The following is a 10,913-nucleotide window of genomic DNA, read 5'->3' as shown; positions in this document are numbered from 1 at the left end:
ATATTAAACACACAGCGATAAGAAAAACCAGAGCCTAGCAGATGTTTCTAAACAGGGGCCTCTTTACAGAAAGCCACTCTTGAGGGAGAAACCAGCACTAAAGTGTGTGGCATCCATACTGAACTGCCTGCCTACATTGTGTTCCTACTGATGAACCTACCCTTTTAAAGAAGTTCCTGGAATTGTATCACAACCAGTAGGACTAAGATTTTCCCCTCCAATTGGAGCTGCAAAGCTATATCCTCATTAGCATCTCCATTGATTAATCAGAGCAGCTCCCTCCCGACAAATCAGGACAGTGTTTTTTTGGACAAATCAAACTGCGGGGATTTGGAATTCTCATTTGTATGAGAACCACCCATCAGGGATAAATTGCAGGGACTTCTCTCCTATATAAGTCAGCAGGACTGGAGCTGAAACCTCATGGGACCAGAGCAGAACAGAGTAGACTGGAGCAGAGCTGCAACACTGCTCTGCTGTTTCATAATTGAGCTGTAACATTATTGAGCTGTCCCACAGCCATGCTATCATGCTGTTTGCACTGAATAAAGTCAGCTCTTTCACCACACCTCAAATTGGGGATTCCTGTTGCCGTCAAATTGTCACCAATGACCATCAGTTGACATTAGAATACTATTAATATATAATAAGTGCTTAATAAGTATTTGTCACATATTGAAGAATGAAATGCTTTTCAACTGACTCATTACAGTACTGAAGGGGAGGTAGGAAATGGTTCAAAAAAACAAGCAGCATGATCTCTCAGGTCCCTATTTGAATTTGGATGTACCTTCTCATCTTCCTTCAGTCCTTATTGTCAATTACTCAGCAAGATACCTGTATCACCTATCTTCACGGTGCTGGCTGTCTAACTGAGAAGGCCAACTAGTTGACCATCACAGCTGTCTTTTATGAAGTGCTATGACAAAGGCACCATACAGCAGAGTTTCCCAGCCTTGGGCGTGATAATTCTTTGTTGAATGAGTGGGGAGGTTACCCTGTGTATTGTTGGATGTTGAGTAGTATCCTACCCACTAGATTCTTCTACCTACTACATTCCTCTCCCAACCTGGTTGTACCAACCAAAAACTCCTCCAGACATTGCCAGTTGTCTTTTTGGTGAGTGGGCGTGGGGGTGGGGAGGAGCAAAATCCCAAGCCTTGCCCCACCCCGCTAGCATTAAGAAGCACTGTCCCAGAGCCTCCGAGAGGACCATCCAACTCAGGAGGGAAAAAGGGAGTGCAGACTTTGTGGAAGACAAGATAACTGAGTGATTCCTAGAGATGGCAAGAGTTTACCTTAGTCCCAAGTGTGATTTCCCAAGTATGTCTTTGTTACTTTGTGTCAGGATGCAATTTCTGAAAAATTAATGAGGCTGCAGTACAATACACAGATGATGTATTATAGAATTGTACACTTGAAACCTATATAATTTCATTAACTAATGTCACCCGATACATTCAATTAAAAAATTAATAAGGCAACCAAAGAATTAAGGCAAGCAACCTCCCCTCTCTAGGGCAATCCAGGTTTACAGCTCTGTTGTCTTTCACTCTCAAAAGTGTTCTGGTTTGGTGTTTAGAGGCACCACTGTCCCAGGACTCCTGAACACTGTATATTACTTTAAACTTTCAAAAGTATTGCTCCCATACCAACTGGATTTAAAGTATGATCTCAGCTATGGAAATATGAATGTATGTGTAGGAAATACTGTAATGAAATATGACAAAATGCTATATATATATAAAATTCATTAATATATCTGTTGAAAATTATCTTTTTAGATATTTTAGATAATTTCCAACTCTTTAATTCTGAAATGGGGATAGTGGGAAATCTAATGAAACACCTAACATTAAAAAAAAAAATTCCTTAATATCAAATAACCTGTGTTCAAATTTCCAATTATCTCAGGATGTTTTTTTTTTGTTAAAATAAAAAAATCATAATTTAAGTAAGGTCCACACAGTGCAGTCGATCGATACATCTTTTGAGACTTTTAATCTACAGAGGCTTCCTTGACCCATTTAGACCAACCCCTATTAGCTCCCTCCTGCCCTCCTGCAGAACCCCCCCAACTGGTTTTCCACTTGCACGCTTGCTCCTGTTAGTCCAGTTCCTGCAAAGCAGCCAGGGAATCTGCAAAAATGTAAACCAGATTAACAGCTCCCTGAAACCCCTTCAGTGGTTCAAAAGGCTCTAGAGCTCTTGCCCCACCTACCACTCGTTTCTTTAGGGACCAGGAAACAACCTTGTCCCCCTCCACTCTTCTGTTAATTTCTACTTTCTCTGTGTAATGTCCCTTCCCCAGAAAGTCCTTTCTGACCACCCTCTCTGAGAAGGGCTCCCCGTAGCACCCCATTTTGTCTCCTGATAGTGCTTATCACAGCTTGTTATTATACTTCCATTTTGTGTGTTTACTTCAGTAATGCCCTCTCTCTACAGACTATCAGCTCCATGGCCCCTGCCTATTACGTTCACTGCTACTGTGTCTCTATTGTCTAGAAGCACTTAGTAAGGGCACAATAAATATAATTTTTTAAATTTTTCAATTACAGTTGACATAAAATATTGTATTAGTTTCAGGTGTATAACATAGTGATTAGACACTCATATAATTTATGAAGTGATCACCCTGATAAGTCTAGTATTCATCCAACACCACACAGAGTTATGACAATATTCTTGACTATGGATTTTTTAAAAGATTTCATTTATTTATTTTTAGAGAGAGGGAAGGGAAGGGAGAAGGAGAAGGAGAGGAACATCCATGTGTGAGAGAAACATCTATCAGCTGCATTGTCTCTTGCAGGATGCCAGCCGGGGGATCTGGCCCACAAGCCAGGTGTGCACCCTGACTGGGAATTGAACTGGTGACCTTTCATTTTGTGGGATGATGCCCAGTCCACGGAGCCACACCAGTCAGGGAGACTATGGTTTGTTTTTAATTAACTAGTTTTTTAAGTTAAAAATTTGAAAACACATGGTAAAATTTTCATGCACATAATAAGGCATATAATGGAAAATAAATCTGTATTCCATCCCAGAGGCAACTAGTGTTTACTGTTTCTTAGGAATCGTTCCATAAATGTTTTATACATGTGTAAACTTACATGTGTGATTGTTTTTCAAGCACACACTTATTTTTTCCTTTTGTTTTTAATTTTTTTAATTTTTAAAATTTATTGATTTGAGAGAGAGAAAGAAACATCAATTAGTTAATTCTTGTATGTGCCCAGACCAGGGACTGAACCAGCAACCCTGGCGCATCAGGATGGTACTCCAACCAACTGAGCCACCTGCCAGAGCTATCTTTTTCTTTTTAAATGCTCTGTCTTGAAGCTTGCACTTTACATTCTACAGTATTTCCTGGAGATTGTTCCATATTATACAGACTTACCTCATGCATAATAATTCATTGTAAAGAGGAACTATTTATTCAGTTCTCTACTGCTGAACATTTTAGTGGGTTATATTCTCTTGCTATTACATGGAATGCTGCAATGAATATCCTTGGACATAGCCAAAATATGATGAAGTTTAAAAGAAGGCATATTCCATATTTTTTAATATATTTTTTTAAAGCATGTTTGTGTGTGCATGAGTATGCACCCACTGAAAATGACTGTATCTGTAAGAATTAGGAATATAAGGAATGGAGAGAGCAAAAGACAGTTTGAACAAAAAAGCCTGTATGTTTAAAGTGGGTTTTTAAAAAATGTCATCTACATAACAAAACCTTCCTAGAGGTTGTCTCCCAGTATAGGACTGATCACTTTACCTTCTGGCCCTCACAGACTGTGGTTTCCACCTCAGTTACAGGGTTCTTTCTGCCTAATCATCCTTACATCCTGCGATACCCTGCCCAGTGCCTGACAGTAGAGCTTGTTCATCCAACCCTTTGGAGGTGAATGAAGCTGCTCTTCTGATCCCAGTTTCCCTGTGTATGTGATTAGGATGGTAAAACAGACCACAGCTTATGGCCATCATGCGAAATTACTAAACAAGATGAAACTGTGTAAAAATGTTACCGATTCAAGGTCTGTGCGCCCAACATTCAAAGGCCAGTATTTAACCTTGTTAGAGTTTGGAGTAAGGAAAAGTTTACCGATTGAGAAGGTGCCAGCCCGAGAAGATGTGGGGCCGGCCTTAGGTCTTCCTCGAATCCAGCTTAAGAGATCCAGGAATTCAGGCTTCTTTTATGTCAGGTGAAGAGAATGAGGGGGCAAGAGATGCGTGAGGAATGCAGACATCTAGGCAGCAAGAGCGATCCAAGGAAGAGCACAGTATTCCTGAATCTCTTTGTTCCTGGTCTGCTGACCCCTGCTGATCTGAGTCAGGTCTTGAGGATCCTCTAAGTCTTTGATAAACAGTCATTATATTGTACACATTTCCCCACCTCTTCTGGAGAGGCACCTTCTGACAAGGGGTTGTTCTTGCAAAACCTCAAGCCTCAAGCAGAATTCCTCTGATTAGCATATCTGTAGCAGGAGCTATTAGCCTGTAGGCCATGAGGAAAGTGCAGGCGAGGATTAAGACAGAGTCCGAGAAAGCCAGCATTCCACTGTGTTATGAAAATACTCGACAATAACTACTTCATCTGAAATTTATCCCGGGGGCTGACCAGGTGGAATTACCTCAAGTATTACTGGTTCAAAGACCCCTGGCAGCTTCTGCATATGAGACCAGCCTGTTAAAATTGTTTTCAGACTAAAGGAGGACAGAGTAGGAGGAATAAAGTCGTTAGCTGGGCAGATCCCTGCTGTAAGTCTTATAGATCTGAAACCATCTGCACCTATTCCCACCCCAGAAGTAAATTCTTTTAGAAAGATGGTGTCCTTGAACTACATGTTTGTTAAAAAGTTGGAGCTTTGCCCTGACCAGTGTGGCTCAGTGGGCTGGGCATCATCCCACAAACCAAAATTTCAACAGGTTCGATTCCCAGTCAGGGCACATGCTTGGGTTGTGAGCCAGGCCCCCAGATGGGGGTGTGCAAGAGGGAACAATCAGATGTTTTTCTCTCTCTCTCTCTTTCTCGCTCTCTTTCCCTCTCTCTAAAACTAAATAAATAAAGTCTTTTAAAAATTTTATTTTAAGTTGGAGCTTTTATACTAGAAATCACTCAAATACACACTCACTACTACGAGTCATCTTAGAGATAGTGTCAGAGCCTGGGAAGCTTCTCGCTCACCCGTTTGGTTAATTCTGCCTGGTTGAATAATTCAAGCAACATACAGCAAAGATATAGACAGGAGACATATAAGAGACGTACAGGAGAAAATCAGATTTTAGTATGTACACACGGGAATTCACATAAGCATGGAAATTCCAAAGGCAGTGAGGAAAATTAGGTACATATGTCATTTTGGCTAAGGAAGGGGAGCTAGACAACTCATAGGTAAACGAGAAAGCAAACATTTGGTCAACAGTTTCTCGCAGGGCCCCCTAGAAACAATGGGACAAAGGGGACTCTCACAGAATAGATTTTTGCTTGGATTCTCCCTGGCAGCCACACCTCATTCATATGTGCTAAGGTGAATATGCTAAGGTTCCCTTCCTGAATCAGGTTCTTCTAACTGAATCTCTTTAGGCAGGAAAGGGAAGGTAAAAAAATTCCTGACTTTGTTGGACTTCGATTGTTTTCAGCTTGAAACAATCGGCATGCCAGGGAGGCACCTGCCGGGGAGACTTTATCCCCAAACCCGCAGATGCGAAGAGCCACCAATGGTGGCAATGAGCATTTGTTCAACATTCAGTGTGTTTACTGAGCTTCTGCTCTGTATGTACCAGGCGCTGTGCTAGGTGCTAGAGATACAGCAGTTTCAAAACAAAGTCCCTCCTTTCACAGACCTTAAGTAGATACATACAATAAATAAATAAAAAGATATTAAATATTAGTCATAGTGCTAAAAAAAACAAAACAAAAAGAAACTATAGGGGGCATCACAGGTTGAGTCTTCTGGGATGACGCCCTGAGATGTTTGGCACGCTCAGTGTTGATAGAAAATGCTCTTGGCTCACACCTGTGGAAGGGAGGGGCAGGAAGCAAGATGGGGCAGAGGGAGAAATCAAACTGAGACGCAGGTCTGAGGACAGCCTCTCTCAATGCCACAGGGAACTCCAGTGGCCCATCTTAGTTGCTGCCTTTCACCTTGGCCCCAATCAGCCCTTGAATATGGATTACCTAGGGAAGGCCGTGACCTTAGGCAAGTTCACTCTGGCTGCGGCTATCCTTGAAGGGACCAATAGCTGAAGGCTGTCTGTTGGCTGCACTCCCAGCAGCTGGGCAACAAGTCCTTTGCCAAAGAAGGGGATCGGGCTGCACATCTCCACGTGTGTCATGCGGGGTTTAGGGAGAGAGGGACAGGTGCCAGTACTTCTTGAGATAGACTGCTCAGGAAAGGCCCCTCCTGAGCAGGAGAGCAGGAGGAAGTTTAACAGCAAACCTGGATGAAGTGAGGAAAGGAGCCAGTTCAGAACCTGAGGGATAGTATTCTAAATAAAGGGAAGAGCAAATGCAAATGCCCCAGGAGGGAAAGTTCTTGACACATTCCAGGAACAGCAAAGGAGTCGGTGAGACAGGAGGGTGCTGATCAAGGGGCAGGAGCGGGAAATGAGCAGGGCCGATAATGCAGGGTTTTGCGCACCAGCTTAAGGATATTGGGTGGTATGTTTGGTGGAGGATTGAAAACAGAAGTGACAAGGTTTGGTTTGTGACTTAAAGAAATCTCTTTAACTCTGATTGCTGCTGTGTGGAGAAGGAGGGGCTAGAATGGAGGTAGGAAAACAGGAGGCTGCTCTTGTATTTCAGATAAGAGAGACTATGGAATGGTAGCTGTAGAGAAGTTCTCAACCAGGGTGCTTTTGCCCCACCTTCTTCACGTCTATGCCCCTCACCCAGGGACATTTGGCAATATCTGGAGACACCCTTGGTTGTTACAACCAGTGGGTGTAACAAGCATCTAGTGGGGTAGAGGCCAGGGATGTGGCCAAGCATCCTACAATAATACGCAGGACAGCCCTCACAACGGTTACCTGGTCCAAAATGTCCAAGGTGCTGAAGCTAAGAAACCTTAATTTAGAGGAAGTGAAAAGTATTAGATTTGGAATATATTTTGAAACTAGTGCCACCAGGATTTGAGTTTGGATGTGGGGAATGAGAGAAAGAAGAATCAAAAGTGATTCTAAGGCTTTTGGCCTGAGCTACAGAGTAAATGATAGTACCATGGACTGAGATGGGGAACTCTGGCGGAAGAACAGATTCCTGGTGGGGGACGGGTGATAAGCCAAGGTTAAATCTGAGATGCCTATTGGATACCTGATGGTGATGTTCCTTGGGTAATTGACTGTTTGGGTCTGGAGTTCAGGGGAGATGTCTGAGCTAGTGCTGTGAATGTGGGAATCATCAGAAGAAAGGTGGGATTTTAAATTAGTAGAGTGCAAGACATCACCAAAGGAGTGAATGTATAGAGAGAAGAAGTCTGAGCGTTGTGGCGACAGGGGAACTCAAGAGAAAGATTTTAGTTCCAGTTATAGTTGATAGACTTAAGTGATAAATGCATGTGGGAAGCTGGTATTCCAGGAACTGGAATGCACGACCTACGTGACTCCAGGAGGTCGACAAGTGATTCAACCTTTGTGCCCCAGCGGGTGTGCAAGCCGAGCCATCGTGTTCCAGGGAGGAGATGTCTGTGATGCAGACACAAAATTGTTTTGCTCAGCAGATAAAGAAGTACTAGGAAAATTGCCACCTGACTGCAACTCTTATTTGATTAACCTTTTTCCAATCCCCTTCATACTCTTTCCTTCTCCCTAAAAGAAAGATTGGCTTGAGATGAAATGTCAAGAGGGTTTTTTTAGGGCACATAACCTGCTGTCAACTCAGATCACCAGCACCTGAATAAAGCTCCCAGTAAGAGTCAATCTCTGTCTCTACTTATTCGTTCTGGTAGTGACAGGCAGCATGAACACTGACTTCTCCAGTTTCAGTGAGATTCCGACATCTAGTGGAAGGACCAGCACAGGAGGAGGGAGAGCCAGCAAAGGAGATGATGAAGGTTAGAAGGTCAGTTGGTTAGAGCATTATCCTTCTATGTATGCCAAGGTTGTAAGTTCGATCCCCGGGAAGGGCACGTACAAGAAACAACCACACATACAAGAAACAACCAATGAATGCATAAATAAATGGAACAAAAAATCAGTGTTTCTCTCTCCCCCATTCCTCTCTCTCTCTCTCTCTCTCTCTCTCTCAAAAATCAATTAAAAATAAAAGGAGATGATGAAGGAGCAGTAGGGAAGGAAGATACTCATGAGTGTGGTGTCTTGGATGCAAGGGAAGCAAGCACTTCGAGAAGCATGGCCAGACAGTGTCAAATACTGCTGAGGTGTTGCAGACAAGACTGAGATTTCCTGCTGGAATTGCATCATGCAGCTTATAAGTGACCTCGACAGGAACAGGTTCTGTGGAATGGATTCAGGAGGAGAAGGAGGTGAGGAAGTGGAAATGAGGGCTATAGGCAATTCTGTCAGAGTTTTGTCATAAAAGGGAACAGATAATGTGCCAGGAATTACAGGAATCTATGGGAGCAAGGATGGGAAGATATTATAACACATTAGTAGGCTAAAGGGAAGATTTAGTTGAGAGGGGGAAACGGTTAGTGTGTCTCCACTGTGTACTTACCATAGTACACAAGGAGCTGTGGTAGGCATTTTATATGATTTAATTTAACCTGTACACCAGATCAATGAGGTAGATAATAGTTATTACCATTTCACAGAAGACAAAATTGAGGCGCAGAGAGGAACCGTTGGTTACATGGCCACGGTCATGTGACTAATAAGTGGGGGAACTAGGATGTAACCGGGACAGCTGGCTCTGGAGCCCATGTTCTCACTTTCTTCTTCACCTGAATTCATCTCATTGCAAATTGTAACCACTGGCTAAATTTATATCCATTATCATTTGTTCCTCCCTTCAGAGGAAAACAAAACTACGGACCCTTGAAGAATCAGCTGAAGCTAATCTCCTAGAATTTGTATGATTGCTCCCACCCCCGCCCCGCCCCACCCGCTCTGCTTCCGGAGCGAACCTCTTTCGTGGTCTCTATTACCCACGGTACTTGTCAGTCTCCTGCAATGGAGTGGTTGCTCCTCCCAGGCAGAAGATGCCTCTAATTCATTTTTCTATCCCTGACTGGCTGGCAGGACAGGCCCTCAAACAATAAATATTTGTCAAGGAGGTAAATGGATGGATAATAGAATGAATGTAAAGAATTACTAGAAATATTCAAAGCCATGAGAGACCTGAATATGGGCATCTAAATTTACAGGGTGGATACATACAAAATTGTTCTTAAAATTCAGAATCCAAAGGAATCTCTGAGGAGTGGGGGTCAGAAGGTGAGGGGGCTTGTTAAGAAGACTCTCCCCTCAGAAATCTAAGCATTAATATACAAGAAGTTTCTTTTCCAAAGAATTCCATGGCAATACTTCACGGTCTTCCCACTGGAAGGCCAGGCAATCAGAAGACTTGGATTCTAGTCCACATTCCCCACTTACCACCTGCGTAGGGTTGCCAGATAAAATATTGCATGCAATATTTAAGATATACTATACTAAAAAATTACTCTTTTTATGAAATTCAAATTTAACTGGGGTGCTATAAGTTTATTTGCTCAGTCTGTCAACCTTCCAGCTGGGTGACCTTGGCCACACTGCATAATGACTCCTTGAAGCTTCAGTCTCCTTATCTATAAAATGGAGAAATTTGAGCTTTGCTAATTGTCATGAGGATTAAATAAGGTCTTCATGTAAAGTGCTTCACAAGCAAATGGCACATGGTAAGTGCCCAATAAATGAGCTAGTAAAATTCATAACATTTATTTTAATTTCCTTCTCTCCTAGAGCATTAAAATATAATCCATCAAACTAGATTTATGTACAGCTTCTCAGAAATGCATAACTAAATGTCAGTTAATGTGAGTCTGGGCAGCTGGCTGGGATGGTGAGGTATGGAGAACATGAGTCCGTCCTGGGCCCCAAAGAGAAGGTTAATGGAGGACGTCCAAATTCTCTTTCAGCCTTTCACTTCTCTCAGGTCTTGGAGTTCTCCCAAATCAGCAAACCAGTAAAAAAAGGATATGATTCCCACAGAAACCAGTAGGGGGGGTGTGTGCGCATGCATTTTGGGATAGAATTGTGGTATTCCAGGATCTGGCCAAACAGCACCAGTGGCAGGTTTTCATTTTTATTTAGAGAGCAATGGAGAGCATAAGAAAGCCCTTGGTAGTGCCCTCGTCAAAGGGAAAGCCAGTGAGCCCCTCAAAATCTCTCAGTAAATCAGCCTGTACGGAACCAGCCTCCATGGGCCCATTTGGGCATACACTGTGTAGAAAGAAAAAGAGAAGTTGAATGTTGAAAGACACCAAAAGCCAAATGCAAGAGACAGACCAAGATAAAACATTTGTAAAATGTATAACAAAGAATTCCAGAATGTATAAAGATGTTCAGCTATGAACAAATTGTATAATAAATACTAATAGACAATAAACATGAAAAACAGTCCTGGCTGGTGTGGCTTAGTGGATTGAGCGCCGGCCTGTGAACCAAAGGGTCATCGGTTCGATTCCCAGTAGGTGATCGATTCCCAGTCAGGACATGTGCCTGGGTTGTAGGTCAGGTCCCCAGTAGGGGGCGCGTGAGAGGCAACCACACATTGATGTTTCCCTCTCTTTCTCTCTCTCTTTCCCGTCTCTAAGAATAAAATTAATAAAATCTTTGAAAAACAACCATATGAAAAATGGATTAATCTAACAACAGGGAAATAAGAATTGAAGCAACACTGCAGGGAGCTTCTGCCTTATTTTTCTACGTTTATTAAGGGGAATAACCTAATATTCATTGAACGTCTATTC

Source organism: Pteronotus mesoamericanus, unplaced genomic scaffold (genome assembly GCF_021234165.1).
Source record: "Pteronotus mesoamericanus isolate MK-2021 breed Mesoamerican mustached bat unplaced genomic scaffold, CSHL_Meso_final contig_182, whole genome shotgun sequence".
In the NCBI taxonomy this organism is placed as follows: domain Eukaryota; kingdom Metazoa; phylum Chordata; class Mammalia; order Chiroptera; family Mormoopidae; genus Pteronotus; species Pteronotus mesoamericanus.
This window is presented reverse-complemented; position numbering follows the sequence as displayed.